Source organism: Molossus molossus, unplaced genomic scaffold (assembly GCF_014108415.1).
Source record: "Molossus molossus isolate mMolMol1 unplaced genomic scaffold, mMolMol1.p scaffold_m16_p_11, whole genome shotgun sequence".
Taxonomy (NCBI): domain Eukaryota; kingdom Metazoa; phylum Chordata; class Mammalia; order Chiroptera; family Molossidae; genus Molossus; species Molossus molossus.
In genome coordinates, this window is record NW_023425346.1 from 50,375,254 (window position 1) to 50,396,896 (window position 21,643).

Sequence of the window (21,643 nt, forward strand, 5' to 3'; positions counted from 1 at the left end):
TTCTATTTAACTCATCTACTCTCCCCCACCCAAATGTATCCTACATTCCAATTATCCCACAGGCCATTTGATCATTGCTCACTGTACTATGAAGCCATCCAATCCTCAACAGTTGTTTATTTTTTATTGTTGGCAGTATTACAAATGTCTCCCACTTCCCTCTCTCTGTGCCCCTCCACCCATCACAGGCCTTCCCCACGCTATTGTTTGTGTCCATGCGCTATGCATATATACATATATGTTCTTTGGTTAATCTCTTCCCCCCACCCACACCCTCCCCTCTGAGATCTGTCATTCTGTTCCATGCATCCATGCCTCTGGACCTATTTTGTTTGTCAATGTATTTTGTTCATTAGGTTCCACATATAAGTGAGATCATGTGATACTTGTCTTTCTCTAACTGGTTTATTTCACTTAACATAATAATGTCCAGGTCTATCCATGATGTTGCAAAGGGATCCTTCTATTTTTACAGCTGCATAGTATTCCATTGCATAAATGTACCACAGTTTTTTTATCCACTCACCTACCGATGGGCACTTAGGTTGTTTCCAGATCTTAGCTGTTATAAATAGCACTGCTAGCCCTGGCCGGTTTGGCTCAGCAACCAAAGCATCAGCCCACGGACCAGAGAGTCCCGGTTTGGTTCCTGCTAAGGGCACGTACTTCGGTTACAGTGTGTCTCTGACCCAGGTTGGGGTCGTGTAGGTGGCAGCCACTCGATGTGTCTCTCTCACATTGATGTTTCTCTCTCTCTCTCTCCTTCCTGCTCTATCTGAAGATAAATGCAAAAATGTCCTTGGGTGAGGATAAAAAAAAATAAATTAAGTTAAATAAATAGCACTGCTATGGACATATGGGGTACATATATTCTTTCTGATTGGTGTTTCAGGATTCTTAGTATATATTCCCAGAAGTGAGATCTCTGGGTCAAACAGAAGTTTCATTTTTAATTTTTTGAGGAAACTCCATATTGTTTTCCACAGTGGCTGCACCAGTCATTTTTAAGAACTATACATTTTATGTCATCCAGTTTTTAAAAGACACCATTGAGAATGCACAGCTATGTTTGAACACACCAGAGATCCTGTCAATCCTATTTGGGTTGGATTCTCCTTTCCTTCTAGTCCCCTTTGCCCCTCCCTGTGCAGGCATTTTGACAAGTGTACATTTACCTCCATGGTGTTTTTAAAGAATAACATTTTGAGCCCTGGCCAGTTTGGCTCAGCAGTTAAAGTGTCAGCCTGCAGACCAAAGAGTCCTGAGTTTGATTCTGGCCAGGGGCACATACCTCAGTTGTGGTTTGTCCCCAGCCCCGGCTGGGGTCCTGCGGGTGGTAACCAATCAATGTTTCTCTCTCACATCGATGTTTCTCTCTCTCTCTCTCTCTTTCTCTCTCTCTCCCTCCCTCCCTCCCACACTGTCTGAAGATAAGTGTAAAAATATCCTCAGGTGAGAATTTTTTTAAAAAAGAATAATATTTTGATATAATAATTTATTTTTCCCTCCCAGTATTATTCCCTTTCACTTCTCTCTACCCCCTTTTCATTTTCCCATAACTTGTTCTTCTTTGCCTTAGGGAAAGAATGTGCCGGAGAAAAAGACAGAACTACTCCCACTACTCTTTCTGCCTTTTGTTTAACTAAAGTTCTCAGTGTAAGGAAGTCTCTCAAAGAAACCTGAACAGAGAAGACTGTTCCTCAGCCCCTAATGAGATTTCCCCAGGGATAAGGGGGTGAGAGGGTAGGTCAGGGAGCAGAGGGTATCTATACTTTACCTCCTGGTGCAACCACCTGGAAGGCAAAAAGAAAGGAATGACTGTGCCAGCTTGTGTGACTCAGTGGTTGAGCATTGATCCATACACTAAGAGGTCGCTGGTTTGATTCCCGGTCAGGGCACATGCCCAGGTTATGGGTCAAATCCTCAGTGGGGGCATGCAGGAGGTGGACAATTGATGTTCTCTCTCATCAATGTTTCTATTTCTCTCCCTCTCCCTTCCTCTCTTTCTAAAATCAATAAACAAAAACATTTAAAAAAAAAAAAAAAAACAGAAAGAAAGAAAAAGAGAGAGAGGGAGAGGAGGAGGGAGGGAGGGAGAGAAAGAAAGAAAGAAAGAAAGAAAGAAAGAAAGAAAGAAAGAAAGAAAGAAAGAAAGAAAGAAAGAAAGAAAGAAAGAGAGAGAGAAAGAGAGAAAGAGAGAAAGAGAGAAAGAGAAGAAAGAGAGAAAGAGAGAAAGAGAAGAAAGAGAGAGAAAGAGAAAGAAAGAAAGAAAGAAAGAAAGAAAGAAAGAAAGAAAGAAAGAAAGAAAGAAAGAAAGAAAGAAAGAAAGAAAGGCTATACAAAGGCCAGTGGGGCCAGAGACAGCCTCACCCAAGATATCCCAGCCCCAAGCTGAGTGGCTGGGAGTCACTATTCCTAAAGAGTGAAGAAGACAGAAACAGTAAAACTGGACAGGTGTGAGAAGACCTAATGACAACCTACCCCATTTGTCTTAACATTGCACAAGATTCAAAAGTGTGACACAACCTGGGAGAGATGGGGAAACCCCATAAAGGACTGAGGTTAAGGTTTCTTTCCACTAGCCTAGCAGAATGAAGCTTACAGTTAGAAATTAAAATTTTAAATTGAGCTACGAAAATGAACTAAAATATACATATCCCTTTCTAAGATTCATACTTGCCCTACATTGCCTTGCACAAGCAAATCCAGTTGGAATCTACTCTTCAAATTCCTGGGGAATCCGGTGATTGTTCACTAAGTAGTCCTTGCGAGCGAGGTGTCCTTGAAGCACCTGGAGCAATGCATGGTGTACAGCAGCCTCTGTGAATTTTGCTTCTGGCTGAAGAGACCAGCATATTTAGTGAAACACTGACACTACTCCTTTACTGTATTGTGCTAGTTTAAACAGGGAAAGATAGAAAAGTATTTGAATCAGTAAAATGTGAGCTAAGAGTGGCCCTTAATAATAGCTTTTTCCAGATCCATATCCTCCAAAGATCTAGCCTACAAAAATTCAATCATTTTTACCAGGGAGCTAGCCCTAGACAGCAGACAGCTGCTCTGTGTGGTTTTACAAGGACTGTAAGGGCATTCACAGTTTTGAAGCTCTAGGGCCACTGTGAAATCTGGGATGCTATGTTTTGAAGTGAGAAGTTCACCCTTGGTAGCTGTGCTGTAACCAGGCATGACTGGGTGTTAACTGAAACTGAAAATTGCTTTTCAACAGCCCCCAGTCCTCATTATTTTTAACATTGTAGTTCTTGTTGATAAAAATATTCCCAAGTCTCTTCCTTTAGATAATTTGGAAGGGGAGGTATTATATTGGGAAATAGCTGAATAATAACCCCCTCCCTAGTGGAAGTTCAGAAGAAACCCTCATGAAGGCATCAGACTCCCTCTGAGTGGCAGCCATACTGGATTCTGTCTGTGGCTGCAGAGGTTTCAATCCTCCTGGCTAAGCTACACTTCAAACAAGAGCTTCCCCATCTCTTCTCATCTGAAAGCGACATGATTTTTCACCTTTCAGATCTCTAACAGTCACTGCTTCAAATAACTCACTACCCACAAATCTTGCTTTGTTGCTTTCTTTCTCTTCACAAATATTCTTTTATTGGGGGTTGGAATTTAAAGTAAAAACAAGAAAACAGGGAAGGGATGTGATTTCCACACTCAATCACGAATGTCAGGGTTTTGATACTGCATTTTATTTCAATGTGCATCCCAGTGCCCAGTGGGAATGCTTTCCTCACTGAACGTTCAAGTCCTAGCTGTATTTAGCTCATGGGGCAGATTATTTTACTGGTTGCTGTATACACTAAACCCAAAGCAAAAAAAAAACAAAAAAAAAAAACGAAGGAGAAAGATCCATTTCTACTGTCCACTTATAGTAGAATGCAAAGGACTCCACAGACACTGAATGACTAACAAGAACTTCCTGTGTAAGTTTCCAAGGCTCAGACCCAGGATTTTCTAACAAGTCAGAAACCTGAAGACTGGTTATGGGGCAAGGATAAAAATGCTCACAGCCTACCTAGCCTAGATACTCTTCCATGAGCTTAGTTGGGTCATTTGAAATTAGTTGTCCTATCTCTGAATGCCCAGCACAGTCACACAGATCTTTGCTGTATGTATGATGCCTGCCCCTCAACCCCCACTCTGATATTACAAATGAAAGTAATAATAGTTCTTATCTCATCTTATAAGGATGAACTAAATAATTCAATTTTAAGGGTTCAAAACAGTTTTGGTGCATATCTACACTAAACATGTGTAATTATTATCCCTGAAGATTCTGACAGGTTTTTCTTAAACACACAAAGATACCGCTTTCCAACATTACAAAATTGTCATTTTCAAAAGATATATTATGATTATTCCAGAACCTGTAGGTTAATCACATGTTTTTGTCAGGGTCTTATCTTGGTGTGGTAAGTCCACCATCACTTTCCAGGAAGTTCCTTGCACAGGGCAGCCTTTATGATCCCCAACCTCACTTACAGTTTCTTCATCAGGCAATAAGAAGTTCATAGGTGTCACAGCTAAATCTAAACTTAGCCCCATTGACCCAGAAGCCGTCCCTCTATTCTCAATCTGAGAAAGTGATCTCTGCCAACCAACCAGTTGTAATAGAAAATGCTGACTTTGTAACTGGACAGATAGTTCAGGGCTCTTCAATCATATGCATAATCAATGAGAAGGTGGCTGACACAAATTTCAGGTATACCTTTACTGACAGAAGTTGTCCCGGAGAATCTCAAAGCATGGCTGCATCTCAACAAAATTGACCAATGTTCATCTCCTCTTCTCTCTTTGCCCTCTGCTCTTAGACTAGGACATGGAGCCAAACAGAAGACCAAGGGTAGTAACAGCAGTAGATTTCCATAGCAGGGAGGCTATAATTCCCATTTAAGAATAGCTGTGGCCCTGGCCGGTTTGGTTCAGCGGTTGGAGCGTCGGCCTGCAGTCCTGAGACCCGGGTTCGGTTCCCACTAAGGGCGCGTGCCTCGGTTGCAGTTTGTCCCTGGTCCTGGTCGGTTGTGCGGGTGGCAGCCACTCTATGTGTTCCTTTCACATCGATGTTTCTCTCTCTCTCTATTCCTCTCTCTCCCTCCCAGTCTACCTGAGCAAAAAATGGAAAAATGTCCTCGGGTGAGGATTAAAAAAAAAAAAAGAATAGCTGTGAAAATAAACATAAAATTTACAAAGTTGGGACAGATATCATACCTCTAAGGTAATTACAGAAATCAAGATTATTGCTACTCAAAAATGGCTGCTAAAACATAAAGTGGACCTCATGTTTCCAGTTCAGCTTTTCACAAGCTTCTAAAGGCTCTAGACAATAGGCAGCCCAATTCATTTCTGACAAATATTTGATAGTATTTTTTTTCAGTGTGGCCTATCTCTCAGCTCTTTCTGATCCTGAAATTTCACCTTATACCTCTAGACTTGGACTAAATACAATAGTTTAGGTAAGCAGCCACAAATTACCAAACGATCTCCTCTTGCTTACACCTGTGGACAAAAAGGGACCACATACTAACCTGACAAGCTCAGGGAAGGCCTGTGGACCTACAGTAACTATAAAGGATGGTCTGAAATTAAAACTTTTTAACTAAAAGCAGTTTATTGAAAGTAGTCACATCCTAGGCTGGTATCTTCCCTGAGAAAGGTCATTTTTCACCTTAATTGAGCCTATTGTCTTTTTGCATCTATGATAACATACTTTTGGAATGTCAGGGTAACTTCCCTTTTGCCAGACCCCTCAGGGCACAATATGTGCACCTTGGTGGAGACCACAAATTCCCTCATTGTTTTCGTTACCATGTCAATTGTTAACTGTTAACTATTCTGCACCCCCTATGTTAAAGAGGCGTGTGTCTATCATTTTACTTTTCATCCAATTCCAGAGGTCTTCCCCCCTCCACCATCACTGCTTTCTCCTGCCTCCCTAATCTATCACCAATGGATTTCATGTAACCCACTTAACATCTTCTCTTTTGATTGTACTGTATAAATTAAGGTGCAAAACTGCCATTCTTTGGAGCATTATCTCAATCCGTTGGGGGTTTGCTTCCAGACAATTGTCGACAGTTTGGGCTCAAATAACTCACCAACTTTTCCACAGGTTTGGATGTTTCTTACTTTGACACTCCCCTCAACATTCCTCACTCTACTCGCTCCATCTCAATACTTCTCTTTCTCTGCCTTTGCTTTTTCTCCATCCTTCCCAGGCCCAAAGCTATCTTCATGGCTGTGTGGAGGTAGATGATCAGATTGTGTATAAACTTCTTAAGGGAGAGAAATTATCAAGAATATATTTCTTAAACATGTTCTTATTAGGCATTATTCAGTACTTATTCTGTTAGCACTGTGCTGGGTAGTATAGGAAATACAGCAGAAACATGGGCATGGGCTTGACCTTCAGAAGCTTATAATTATGATTAATCTTCTCTAATACACCATACCTCCAACTTTCCTATGTTCTAAAAAAAATATATATGGTTAGTAAATTTCATGTGTATAGAATTACGTTATGGCAAATGCTGACCATAAGTGGATGCTAAATAAATTCCCCACTTCCCCAACCCTAGCCCAGGAAAAGCATTAAGTATCTCCAACAATAAGTGGTCTTTGAATGAGAAAAGCCATCAAATCATATGATGGAGCTGTCAAATGCTTGTGTATACACAAATAAATTAGAGGATTTTCTCTAAATTATGAATCTGAAGTCATTTTGCTAATCTAACAAATGGGCCAAGAACAGGGTATGGGTCCTTGAAAGAAACTCACATCTGTTTCTTGTAATTTATTAAGTGGCAAAGTGCCACTCAACTGGTTCTATACACCTATTGTTTAACTTGGCTCTGTTTTCAGCAGTCTGAATGGTGTTCTCTCAGATGGACAATGTGTTTATTCATGTAGCTGTAGCTATTCTCTTATTAGAAATAGAATTATAATGTCTGGAAGGAAGGAAAACACCCAGAAGGAAAAAAAAATAAGCATATACCATTTTTTTCTTAATGCTTTTTTTCCCTACACAAATATTAAACACATCATACTCTTTAGAACACCTTTATAGAAGATGTATTTACCAAAAGAATAGAAGACTATTCTGAGATTGAGTCTAGGTGGATAAAGTTGTAGTCCTTATTGCTTAAACATTGATAGACCTTCACTTGATGCTTCTGCCCTTATGGAAGACAGAATAATGTTTCTGCTCATTTTATAATGCTAAAAATGGCAAAATAAATCCTCCAGCTCAAAGAAAATAAATAGTTTTATCATCATAATTTTTAGTATAGCGTCCTGACATTGAAGGCCTCATTTTGTATTGAGGAGAGCCAAAGATTTTTGAATGGCAGTAAGGGAGAAATTGAAGAACAATTCCTGATGGAATATTTCAACAGTGATGAAGAGAAGGATTATTGGGTCCACCTGATAAGGATTCAAGATGGGAAAACTGAATGGGTACTCTTGGGGGAAGGGACTCTAGTTTAATGACTTCTTGAGTCCCTTCAAGCTCTCGTGTTGAACGATTCCATAATAATAATGTGACTGGTTTTTTGGTTTTTTTTAAAAGTACTGCGGTGACCAGATTTGCTAAGGAGATAACACAAAGGAAAATCTAGTAATGAGTGAAGCTGCCTGTCAATCATAAAGGAATTCAATAGGTGAAACAGAAAGAGGTCTCTTGAGAAATGGTTGGCCACAGGGTACAACACCTCATCGCATTTCTGGCTGTCGAAACCCTCTTGCTTTGCTGAGAAGGGCTCATTTGCTGAGTTTTCACAGATGTAGAAATATGGACTCAGCAGGTTGTAAGGCCAATTGGCAGTTTCAGTCATGTCACTTACAAGAAGGATTTGATAACCAATTCAGAAATGAATTGTGCTCCTTTCCTCTCTTGATCAGCACACCTCACCAAACCCATTCTTACTGTTCCAAGTGTGCGGTCTCAAGTCTAATTTGTTGTTGAGCATATGTACTGAGTTCTTCCAGAAAACAAAGCTCTGAGGTTTGGAGTTGGAGAGGGGGGAGGAGAGAAAGGCATCTATTTTTTTAAAAATCACATGATTTTCCTTTCATTCAATAGTAAAAATTAAGGTTCTAGCAAGAAGGAACTAGGAATACAGCCTGTGGTGAATAAATTTTACTTGCTTGTTTTAAAACTCATAGGACAATACTTCTATTAACATTTATGTTCTTTATCAAATATATCATAGAAATAGTAACACAATAATAAAGTTAAAAATAGATTGAACAATTAAAAGCATCCTATAAGAAGGTTTGGGAGTGTTTCTTAACTAAGTTAATTAATACCATTAAACTTTGACCTTCTCATCTACAAATCATGACCAGCCTGGCACTACCTACTTCTTAGGGCAGTTATAATGGTCAAAGGAACTACCATTTCCTTTTACTACTGCCTTTCAGCAGAGAGAGAGAGAGAGAGAGAGAGAGAGAGAGAGAGAGAGAGAGAGAGAGAGAGAGAGAGAGAGAGAGAGAGAGAGATGTGTTCCTCAAATAGAAGGTATTGAGAACATTCAGTCCCAGAGGCTATGACTTGAATGAAACTGGCAGCTAATTAGTGATGGGTCTGAACAGACCAATAACAACTAAGAAAATTGAAGAGGTAATCAAGACTCCCAGAAAACAAAAGCCCAGGCCCAGATAGCTTCACAGGGGAGTTTTACCGATAATTCAAAAAAGAACTAACACCCATTCCCCTCAAACTATTTCAAAAAATTCAAGAAGGAAGACTTCCAAACTCGTTTTATGAGGCCAGCATAATTCTAATTCCAAAACCAGAAAAACACTACAAAGAAAGAAAACTACAGGCCAATATCCCTGATGAACATAGATGCCAAAATCCTGAACAAAATACTAGCAAATCGAATCCAGCAATACATCAAAAAAATTATTCACCATGAGCATGTGGGATTCATCCCAGTGATGCAAGGCTGGTACAATATTCACAAATCAATAAATGTGATACACCACATAAACGAAATGAAGAATAAAAACCACATGATCATATCAATAGACGCTGAAAAAGCCTTTGACAAAATCCAACATCCATTTCTGATAAAAATGCTCAGCAATGTGAGAATAGAGGGATCATATATCAACATAATAAAGGCCATATATGAAAGACCTACAGCCAACATCATACTCAATGGGCAGAAACTAAAAACATTTCCCTTAAGAACAGGACCAAGACAGGGATGTCTACTTTCGCCACTCTTATTTAACATTGTACTGGAAGTCTTAGCCACAGCAATCAGACAGGAAGAAAAAATAAAGGGGATCCAAATTGGAAAGGAGGAAGTGAAACTGTCTTTATTTGTAGATGACATGATATTATACATAGAAAACCCTAAAGACTCCATCAAAATTCTACTAGACTTAATAAATAAATTTAGAAAAGTAACAGGATACAAAATTAACATCAAGAAATCGATGGCATTCTTATACACCAATTATGAACTCACAGAAAGTGAAACTGAAAAAAAACAATCCCATTTACCATTGTGGCAAAAAAATTAAGATACCTAGGAATAAACTTAACCAAAGAAATAAAGGACCTATTCGCAGAAAACTACAGGACATTGAAAAAAGAAATAGAGGAAGATATTAAAAAGTGGAAGCACATACCCTGTTCATGAATTGGAAGAATTAACATCATTAAAATGTCCATACTACCAAAAGCAATCTATATATTCAATGCAATCCCCATCAAAATACCAACTAGAACAAATACTTCAAAAGTTCATATGGAACCAAAAAAGACCTCGAATAGCCACAGCAATCTTGAAAAAGAAGAACAAAGTTGGAGGGATCACATTACCAGATTTCAGGTTATACTACAAAGCCACTGTAATCAAAACAGCCTGGTGCTGGCACAAGAACAGGCATATAGACCAGTGGAACAGAACAGAGAACCCAGATATGGACCCAAGGCAATACGCTCAATTAATATTTGACAAACGTGGCAAAAGAATACAGTGGAGTACAGACAGCCTCTTTAATAAATGATGTTGGGAAAATTGGACAGCTACATGCAAAAAAATGAAACTAGACCATCAACTTACACCATACACAAAAATGAACACATGGGACTACATCAAACTAAAAAGCTTCTGCACAGCAAAAGAAACATCACTGCCAATGATACACCAGATAAGGGGTTAATTTCCAAAATATATAGAGTACTCATACAATTCAACAAAAGGAAGACAAAGAACCCAATTAAAAAATGGGCAGAGGAGCTGAATAGACACCTCTCCAAACAGGACATACAAATGGCCAAGAGACATATGAAGAAATGCTCAACATCACTAATCATCAGAGAGATGCAAATTAAAACAACAATGAGGTATCACCTCACACCTGTCAGAATGGCTGCCATCAACAAATCATCAAACAAGTGTTGGCGAGGGTGTGGAAAAAAGGGGTCTCTAGTACACTGCTGGTGGGAATGCAGACTGGTGCAGCCACTATAGAAAACAATATGGTGTTACCTCAAAAAATTAAAAATTGAACTTCCATTTGACCCAGTGATCCCACTTCTAGGAATATACCCTAAGAAGCCTGAAACACCAATCAGAAAGAAAATATGTACCCCCATGATCACAGCAGTGCTATTTACAATAGCTAAGATCTGGAAACAAGTGTCCATCAGTAGATGAATGGATAAAAAAACAGTGGTATATATACACAATGGAGTACTAAGCAGCTGTAAGAAAGAAATATCTCTTATGCTTTGAGATGACATGGAGGGACCTGGAAAATGTTATCCTAAGTGAAACAAGCCAAGCAGAAAAAGACAAATACCACATGATCTCACTTATATATGGAATATAATGAATATAACAGTCTGAGGAATAGGGTAGACCCAGAAACATGGAAGTAGGGTACAGACTGACAACCCTCAGAAGAGGGGTTGGTGGGGGGTAGGAAGAGATAAACCACAGAACTTAAATACATGTATGCATGACCAACAAAGCCAGGGATGGGGCGGGCGGGATGGGGAGGAGGGTGTCAATGGGGTAAAAAAGGAGAAATATCACTAAATAATAATAAAAAATACACAAAAATAAAATTTAAAAAAAAAATAGTGCTGGATCTGGAACTCCTGTCTTTATTTGTTATCCAGCAGTATTTCCTCATGAGACTCTATTACCTTCCTAGTTACTCCTTTGAACCAATTGTGTTACCAAGGTAACACCTTTAAGACTTGCTTTAGAGATAAGCACTATACCCAAGTCTTTATCAACTGAAAGGAATTGAAAGAGTTTAACATCAAAATATGGAACAGACCTATTCAAAGGATCCTCTTCTAAATAAAATGACAGAATATCTGCTTTGAAACCGATATTTGTGATACAGAACAGAGCCTGACGCCCCACACTAGCAGAGCAAAAAACTAAACACCGAGAGTATTGCAGTGGAGAAATACTGACTCTTTAATTAGGAATGTTGCCATCCAAGAGAACAGGGGGCTAATGCTCAAAAGCCTGAACTCTTCAGTAGCTGGTAGGTTACAGATTATATAGGGCAATATCGCAGAACACCATGGGATAGGGATTTGGGGTGGTGCTGGGAGCTGATTGGTCGGAGGTGAGGGTGCTGAATCTTGAGGACAGCTCTGCGGTTTTTTCTAGCATTCTTCTGTCAGTCCTGCGGGACTGGAGGGGGTGGGGCAGTTCCATTTTAGGGCTCAGGAACTGAAACATAACTTAGGTCCAAGACTGTAGCCTGACAGAGATCCAAACCCTGAGACCACTAGTCAGATCTAGGCTACTGTCTTCTGCTGCCTCCAAGGTTGCTGATTATTCGGGGCAAAGTCTAGGTCTCTGAGGGGTATCAATAGAGAGATATACTATTTCTAGAGCTAGGATTTAAAATTAAATTTAATAAAAAATCATAAGGATCCTTGGTTTCAATTGAAGAACATATAGATACAGCCCTGGGTTGTCCTTCTGTGACATACTCCTCCTCCCTAAATCACCCATCAAGGAGGCATGTGAATTTCTGCCCACTCCCCTCTCCACCCAGCCCTTTCTCTGGAGTGGGCCACAGGCCAGGTCTGCTTCCAGCCACTTGAGGGGCTATGCTAGTGGAATTTTGTAGTTGAGATTTGTTCTTAAAATATGCAGAATTTCAGAATACAGCTTATTCTTATGTCATTTCCTGGGAAGTGGGTTGTGGAGTCATACCTAGAAAGTAAATATTGTATAATCTTTTGAGATCTGTTCCTTATATTGATCCTAAGTTTATTCAATGGTGCTCTTAGCCCCCATTTTCATACTTAGTCAGGATATTCTACCAGAGATATGCATTGAAAACCTACTCTGTGCTTGTCTGCTCAGTGCCTAAACTGTTATAATAGAAAAACAATGGGCAGAGTGAAAAGAATATGTTTTCAAGACCCCAATACCACCAGTGACAAACCCATTAACAACATACAAATCCCTGACCATTGTAATTTATGTCCAGGATTATACTCATAATTAGCCAAGATGCAACTTGTTCAACATAGGTCATTTCCAAGACATAGGGACTTGAGGTATCTTTTCATATGAATGAAGACTGCTCCTTAATTCTACCTTCAGACTCTTAACAAAGAGAGGAAGGGAGGAAGGAAAAAGAAACTGACCTTTCAATAAGCCATTTTTCATTTTCAATATAGCTTTGGGTTTCTTTTCTCTTAAGTATCCCTCTTTCAAGTTACTGTGCCAAATCAAATCACAGCATAAAGCGACTCTAGGGATGGCCTTGTACTTACAGATCATGCTCTGTGTATATCACCCAGATTTATTCCATTTGAGCAACACTCTGAACACTTTATTCATTCCTGAGTCTTTTGCTGAAGTACTCACACACAGCCAAGGCTGTGTACTCACGCACCTGGTATTTCTATTGTTTGTTTTTCCTCCCCAAGCTCATTTCTCTATACTTGGTCTTAATTGAAATTTATCTTGTTTATATCTGAAAACCTCTGCAGCTTATTGAGGTAGCTCTGAATCCTAATGAAAGCTCTGTAGGCTCCCAGACGTAGAAGGGACCTTGGAGATAGCAAGTCAGACCAACCCCCTAATGCTATAGAGAAGGACATGGAGACCCAGAGGTACAGAGGACATTTCCAAGAAATGTGGTATATCACTTAGAATCTCAGCCCCAAACAATTGATTGCAGGTGCTTCAACTGAAGAGACTTTAATAAAGGAACAACTTACAGAGGGGTGGACAGAGTTCAAGGAAAACAGCGCATGCCGGGATCCCCACCAACCAGCAACAGTAGAAAGGCTTTTCTTTCCCCAAGGCTACAAGAGAAGGGCACAATATAGTGACTGCTCAGTGAGAACAGGACATAAGAAGCCACACAACCAGAGCTGTAGTCAGGAAAGGACAGTGCCGTCTTAGATTCTCTGTCAAAACAGGGATGACTGGAAAATACCTCAATTACCTTCTTTTATATTTTTTTATACATTTATTCTATTCTTCTTTGTTACTCTTTATAAGTACAATGCAATATTTGTGAAAATTCTTGGTGGAGGGATTAAAAAGTACAAATTGGCAGCTACAGAATAGTCACAGGGATATAAATTACAGCGTAGGGAAAATAGTCAATAATATTGTAATAACTATGTGTGGTGCGGGGGTGGGGCAGGTACTGGAAATATCAGTGGCACAACAAAATATCCAATCACCTTCTCATCGCTCCCATCTCCTCCTGGTGACTTCCACTGGTGAATCGCCAGAGGGCAAGGGAAGCAGGTGATGGATCCATTCAGGTCAGCTTTCCCAGCACAGAGGGGATCAGGAGAGAAAAGAGAATAGATTTGGAGAAGAACCAGCGATACACTGAATTAGTTACCCAGAATTAATGTGCATCTCCATTTTAACCTGTATCAGTCTTATTACAAAGGTTCTATTGGCTTAACAAAGAATTGCTAAAGAGGAAATGAAAAAAAGGGGTGGGTGGTGGAAAAGGGAGGCAATCAGGAAAAATGCAGATGTGTACCAAGGGCCTGTATGAGGTTCACAAAGACGTAATAAAAGTATTCGGTAGTAATATATAGTACTTACTACATAGGTTACAACATGATACAGTGTTTACCGCAGGTCAGGCCATTCTAAGCACTTATATACACTGACTCATTTAAGCTGCAACCTCATTCTACAGATGAGGAAACCGGGGCATAGAGTATTGAGCAGAATAACTCAGTCCCCTTGCTGCAGATGTCATGCTTTAATCCCTACTCCACACTGCCTATAGAAAGTAAAAGAAGACCCTCACAGAATCCAGTATGTACTGAGGATATTGTAATAGTAATAATGCATGAGAACTCAATTATGATGGTTAAACAATAACAAATTACATCTTTATAAGACAACATAAGAATGAGTCCAGCAGTTTAGCCTGAGCTGGAGCAATCAGCGAAGAGACCCAGTGACTGTAAAACAGTGTCTAAACCAGAAATGGCTCCAGGCAACTGCAAACCTGCTGGGGCAGAGCCAAGAGCAGAACCAGGTCTCTTAGCTCTGAACATGAATTACCAGTTCCCGTCCCTTTGGCAATTCACTCTTAGAGCTCTATAGAAGTTTCCTGGGGAACAGGGCTCCAAAGTGCAGATCTGGTACCTCATCCCACAAACCTCAGCTGTTGTCTTGGCAAGACTCCTGCCCTCAGGCCAGGATATATTGATATGCTCTTTTGTCAAATGAAGCAATTCTTCTGCACTTATTTTCTAGATTCTGTGGAAAAGGCAGGGATCAGTATTTTTAAGGAAATGCACATAGACATAAATCTATGCACAGGAAAACATGTAAGCAAAGTAAGACTACCCTTGTCCATTGCACATTTGTATCTATTATCATCACTTTTGAATATAATTTAGATTCTTGAGTGACTAATTATCTTCACTATCTGTCTCTTAGAAACATGCAGCATTTATAAAAATATTAACAGAGGTCTTCCTGTTCAAGGACAAAGCAAGTAATTTTCTTTTGTTTGCACATGCATTTTGACCTTGAAGGGAATAAACACCACATTTGCTTTTATAATGTTACTGTGTGGTTTTCAATTAGGTTTCTGTTATGTCCTACAAACAGAAAAACCAGCCTGTGTCTAATTTAATACCTATAAATTTCCACAGATGGTCGCAGAATACTGAATAGTCTAGTGGATAAAGATTTTGCTACATGTTTTCCAATTCGTGACTTAAAATTGTGTTTTTACCACATTTTTTTATTAAAAATTTCCATTGACTATTTCTTTTTCCAGCAAGCGTGATTATAAAATAATTCTCTCAGTTTCGCTAGGCATAAAGACATCTGATTTGAAAAAGTTTGTAGGTTAGGCAGCCAAGTTAGACCGAAATAGTTCAGCTGCAGCTGAATAAAGACAGTAGTGTTAGGAGGATTGTCAAAAGTTAGATTCATCAAGACTAGTTTGATCTCAGTTTATATAAAGCATCACAGAAGATGGAAGTTTCTGAGGGTGGGGCTGGGGACACCACTTTCAGAGCAGTTAGAAAATTTCTTACATGTCTGTGAATGCTCACAAATGCAGCCTTGTTCTCCTTCTATCTATGCCTGTGCCAAATGCTGAAGGGCACACCATTGAGTGCAGGGTTTCAGGAAAAGAGCACAGGTTTTAAACAAAAGACTGGCTTGAATGCAAATCCATCTCTACCATTTTTTGTGATGAAATCTTGGCCAAGTTATTTAATGAAAATAGAAATAATATCTTCCAATCTAAAGGCTGGGTAGACAAATTTGAGAAGGGCTCTCCCATTGCCGTTAGTGAGTTCCACTGAGAGAAGTAAAATAATAAACAAATGTTGATACTGCAAAGGGGTAAAGAACTAAAAGAGGGAAGAACCAAGTGCAGTAAGAGTAACCACGTGAGCCCTGGCCGGTTTGGCTCAGCAGTTAGAGTGTTGGCTTGTGGTCCTGAGAACCTGGCTCGGTTCCCGCTAAGGGTGCGTACCTTGGTTGCAATTTGTCCTCGTCCCTGGTTGGGTCAGGGCTGTGCGGGAGGCAGCCACTCAATGTGTTCCTTTCACGTTGATGTTTCTCTCTTTCTCTCTGTCTTCTTCTCTCTCCCTCCCACTCTATCTGAACAAAAAATGGAAATCTGGTGAGGATAGGGAAAAAAAAAAAAAAGAGTAATCACGTGGGAGGGTTTAGGAAAGTTTTACAGAGGAAGGGACATTTGAGCTGAGTCTTGGAAAAGGTAGAAGTGGTTATAATCCCTGAGGTTGTCAATGACGTTTTGAATGCCATCTGTGATGACTCTGTGACTCCCTAGAGAACAGTGTTAAAAAGGATTCTGAGTTTATTCCCAGGATCAATGGCCTGGTGGTTAATCCCAGACCCAATCTACGGCAGTATCTCAAGGCAAGTCCAATAATAATTAAAGATAACTTTGATATGCCTGGGGCAAAAATTAAATGTACACAGGAGACTAGAAACTAGTTGCAAGTAAACTACAAAGAAGAAAAGAAAGATTAATTTTCATCAGGTGAAGAAAATAAGCTAATACCGGGGTGACTAAAGGCTGGACTAAAATGTTGCCAAGGTGAAGTAAGAAGAGAAAGGAAACATCCTAAGAAAATGCTGTGCATGAAAAATTGCGTTGCTTTCTAAAATTTGAAATCACCTCCTCAAATGTATTTCCTACAATTCTTCCCAGAGAGAGCCTCCCTTTTTTGTTTTTGTTTGAATAGATTATATAACTTTGTATGACTAATACCATGTTTTGAAAATATTATTGGTTGCTATGATAACCTGCCTGTATGTGATAAAAAAGAACATGTGTCCTTTCCCTGGGTTGTTATATGACTTCCAGCAGAATTTAGAACCTTGCTCAGTGTACTGCAAGCATCATTGACAGACTGTTGGCAGTGGTTGTTTTATGTTTTCCTCTACAGCATTTTTCTGTAGGATGACTAAGGACAGGCTGAGTCACCTGAGATTCTCATGCTAGTGCCCCGTAAAGTTAAGGGCAAAATAGAAAAGATGGAGCCAACATCAGACCAGAAACAATGGTAATGTTCACACCAAGGCTTAACACAGCAACTGAGACGGAGATGGGAGGAAAAGCAGCCTGAAAAGAACAGCTCCTGGGCAGAAAGGTTTATAGTGTCACCCACTGCAGAGCTCTGATGTGAAAATCAATGGACCTGACCTCTCAGCCTGGTTCCAATCCTGCCTCCCTCTGCAATCTTGGGCTAGCTTCCTAATACAGTGATACCTCGGTTCTCGAACGCCTCGGTTTTCGACCAAATCGGTATTCGACCAGGAGATTCGAGAAACTTTTGTCTCGGAATCCGAACAAATATTTGGAACTCGAACTTCCGAGATGAGCCGAGTTGAGCCGAATGGCGTTCATTCAGCCCAGCGCGCCTTGCTTGCGTCATCAGTGTGAGTGCAGAGAGAGAGTCACGCTTTGTGGAGTCACGCTTTCCTATTGAGTTTCATTGCTTCGGTTCTCGAACAATTCGGTTCTCGACCGTCCTCCTGGAACGAATTATGTTCGAGAACCGAGGTATCACTGTATCTCTGAGCCCTGTTTTCTTCTAAAATAATTTCCAAGTTTCCTTCTTCAGTCTGAATCATCTATGATGGTAGGCTCCTGAGTTAGATCAGGGCTTCTGAAAATATACCCAAAGACTCACTGGAAAATTAAAATCTTCAGGTCCTGCCTCTAATCTTACACATGAGAAGCTCTGGGTCTGAGGCATCTCAATCTTCATTTCTCCCAAATATCCCAGGTAATTACTACACACAATAAATGAAAGAATGACTATAACAGAGTGCACCCATGAAAGTAAGAATTTCCAAAAAGGGGCTAAATGTCAGATTCCTTGCCACATAGACCAGACCAAGTTGAATTCTTCTAAGAAAAAATTTTAGGAGACTAATAGCTGCACCCTTGGCAGGATCCATCAGCCCTGTTACCATAGGCAGCCATCATTTGAGTGAAGGCCTGGCTGGCTACTTCAGAGAGGCAGGCCAGTGTAGATGGCTGAGCAGAGGACATAGGTGCACCAGACTCCAGGGGTGCCCCATAGACTCCAACTGGCTCCCCTGGATGTGAGGCACTAGCACCTGTCCCACAGTTTGGTTTTTGTTGTGGCAAGCAGCCAGAATTTCATTTCAGTTACACCGTAGTGATACTAAGTAACCATCGATCCCACAGGTGCCCAGGAGTGGCAATAGGAGACTGTGTTAGAACTGAAACAGTGGCCACAGTCTTAAGTTGTTCCTGCCCAGAAACTCCCAGGGAGGAGTTTCCAGCAGACATTTTATTCACACTGCCTTAGAGGTGTAAACTTTCTTGTTGATAAGGTTGTCAAATCAAATACAAATCATCCGGTTTAGGAGTGCGTATATTTTGTTTGGTTTGATTTGGTTTGATTTGGGCTGAATTTATAAACCCCTATCTCAGCCTATAGCCAAGAACACATGAAAGAGAAAGAAAAGAACTTTTTCTTCTCCTACATGGTATGGTGTGTCATCTTAATGTATAAAATAAAACAAAGCCTTTAAGGCACCTAAGTCATAGCTCTAACAAGGTTCCAAAAAAGAAGTGAAGCAGTTGGAGTAACTTTCCAAGGAAAGTCATTTTCTGCTTTGCTTTGAGATTTCCCAAAACAATAACTTAAATTTATAAATTCTCAATTTCTTAACTGGCTTTGCTCCAATTAACAGCACAGTGACAGCACTATTTTGCAAGTTCAATTCCAAGTAAATTAAGTGTGTATCAACTGTGGAGATGGAAGAAGGTTTAGACTTGGTGTAAAAATATAGTCAGTTTCAGAAACCCCCCATAGTTCAAAAGAGAAAGAGGGGGTAAAAATGAGAATTTTTACCTTCATACCAAAAAAAAAAGAAAAAGATTGGAAGAAACTGGATTCTGAATTGAAATAAAAGTAGAACTTGGGGACAGGGTAGCTGGAGGTCACATTCCAGAATCTTAAAGATTTAAGCCAAGAGATAGATTGGTCTACATGTAGTTCTGCTGGTCAAAGGGGAAAGATATTAGGCTGAGGCCACCTAAGAAAACACAGCCATGTTCTGCAAAAAAGACAGTTGTCCTTCCCATAATCCCTGATGTCCTAGCTCCCCAATTCTTCAGGACATTTATTTGAGCACCTATTGTGTGCCTAAAGCTGGGATGATTTCTATTTGGAGAAGTTCCCACTCAAGCTAGGGAGAAAAGGCATACACATTTTGAAATTACTAGAGATGAAACCAAATATAGTAACAAAACAGAAGGGGAAAAATTCGTGTGGGCTTGAAGTGCCAGCAATTCTGATGGAGGAGGCAGAATCTGAGATGAGTCTCAATGGATGTAAAAATGAGGGATAAAGATATTTGGGGGTAAAACATGTGGAAACAGGAAGTAGCAGAAATGAGAGTACCATGTTGGAAGAAAAAGGAAGATGAGCAGGAGTATGTGCTGGGAACTAGCAGGAGTTGGGGCTGACCCAGGTGGCTCTATCCTACTTCCCTTGTCATCCACATTTCTACCTGGGAGCAGTGGTTCCAGTGAGAAAGGTTATGGTGCCCAGGTTCTCCCTCCACAGTGGACCAAGCCCCATTTAGATGAGCACAATCGCTGGGTCTTCCCAGAACTCTGATCCCAGAGATGGAGATAATGTTGAAGGTTGGAATGCCATGAAACAGTTGGTACTCTGATTTGGGGGCAATGAATCTCTAAGTATTGTAGACGCAGGACCTGCAATCTACTCTCATAAACAAAATGGAGATTGGAAGAGGCTTTCATCAAGTAACTGGATGCCCTTATCCTATATTATCTTTCTCCTCTTTTAGTGGAACTTCAGGTCACACTGAAGTTCTTTCTTACCATTTCTTCTGCAATAGGAGAGATTTTTTGAGCTAACAAGTACTTTACTTTTTCAAGATTTACTTTTTCAAGATTGAGAATGAAGAAGACAATGCTTAACTCAATGAAAAGCTAATAGAATTTCAAGTAATAGTAGAGGAGATATTAAGCTCATATAAAGTAGTCCATCATCTAATGGTGTCTAAAAGATACCTGAGAGGTACCTTATCTAAGGTCCTCTCTGTCATTTAGATCAGCCATCAACTATGGAAAAGAATGTCTCTAAAGATATTGGGGGGGGGGAGTAGAAATGGCATCATACTATCCATTGGGGGCTCCTAAACTGTGTATTTCTTTATGATTTCCAACCAAAGGCCAAGAGAGCAAGAGCTACAGTCTTCAACAGCGTAGGAGCTCATTCTAGGTAACTGCTATTACCATATATTGAAAGATATATTCATTTTTATTTAACACATCTTTACAGAATGTTCACTGTGTGTTGTCTCATTTTTAGTTAGCACTTGCTGTAAAAAAGAGAGGCGGGGGGTAGTTATAGTGAGCAAGAGGAGAGAGATGCAGTGATGTTCTCAAAACTTGCTGGGTATACGAAGCAGCGAGAGGCTGGAAGAACAGACTCCTGGCTCCATTGCCCAAAGATTCTGATTTAGTGCATCTGCACTTGAATCAGCACTTTTAAAAAGTTGATTCAGTTACTGGTGGTCCCTGGCCACACTGAGACACATTTCACAAGACAAAAACAGGATGTGGAGGTCAAGAATGAGAAACTTTGTGTGGAAACCAAGCAGGCGGAGGCTACAGTTGGTTAACCAAGAATCACAGAGGGCTCAGTGGGCCAGGCCTGCCAGCTGATAGTAACACAGGACCACAGGTGTGTTTTTCCCACATTTCTGAAATAGTTCATTTGGAAGCTCTATTTGCCATGGAAACAGATCAAAATGGCTGCAGGGGGCATGGTTCACAACACTGGAGTTGCTAAGGCAATGGTAATGGGTGGCCAAATTGAGTTGCAAAAGCTGTGGTTCAGAAAGAAGAGGTGAAGAACCTGTGCTAAAAAGAGTGCTGTGGGATTTGTCAAGGACTGCTGTATATGTAGCCCATGTAACATCTCAGAGAATTGTGAAAAAAATCAAAAGGACAGAGGCTGAGTTCTTCCAAGAATGGCTTACAGGTAACAAGCTGGTAGACAGCTAACTTATGAAGTATTATTTGCCCTTTGGGATTTTTTTCATTTTGTTCCCAGTATTTATAATATTGGAGACCCCACCTACTGCTGAATAAATGAACCAATCAAAAGCAAACTCAAGCACAATACTTAAATACAAGGAAAATAATGACAACTCCGAAAAACGACCACCACAGATTTTATTTAATTAAAAATATTATACATGTTGTTGCATTTTCATGGAAAATATTGAGTTAAAAAACACCAACAGTGTTGGTTTTCAGAAACCTTAATGCACCCTGTTCTGCTACCTGCTTCTTTTTTCTGTCCGTGGCATTAACCATGTGTAAGGAATCGGGGCCCTGTGCAACTGGGCTTCCTTGAAGTTTACACCCATAGGACTCCTGGAATGAGCCATTTTCTCCACAGTGGTGTTCTATCATGTGAACTCAGATGCCCAATTTTGGTTTCCTTGCAAACCATTAAAAGGATCTGGCATAAAACCCCAAAGCACATGTCAACACCAATTCAGCCCCAACATATCTGCAAGAATCTGCTATGACTGTGTCCAGTTTCCAAGCCAGTTAGCAGGTGATTTTA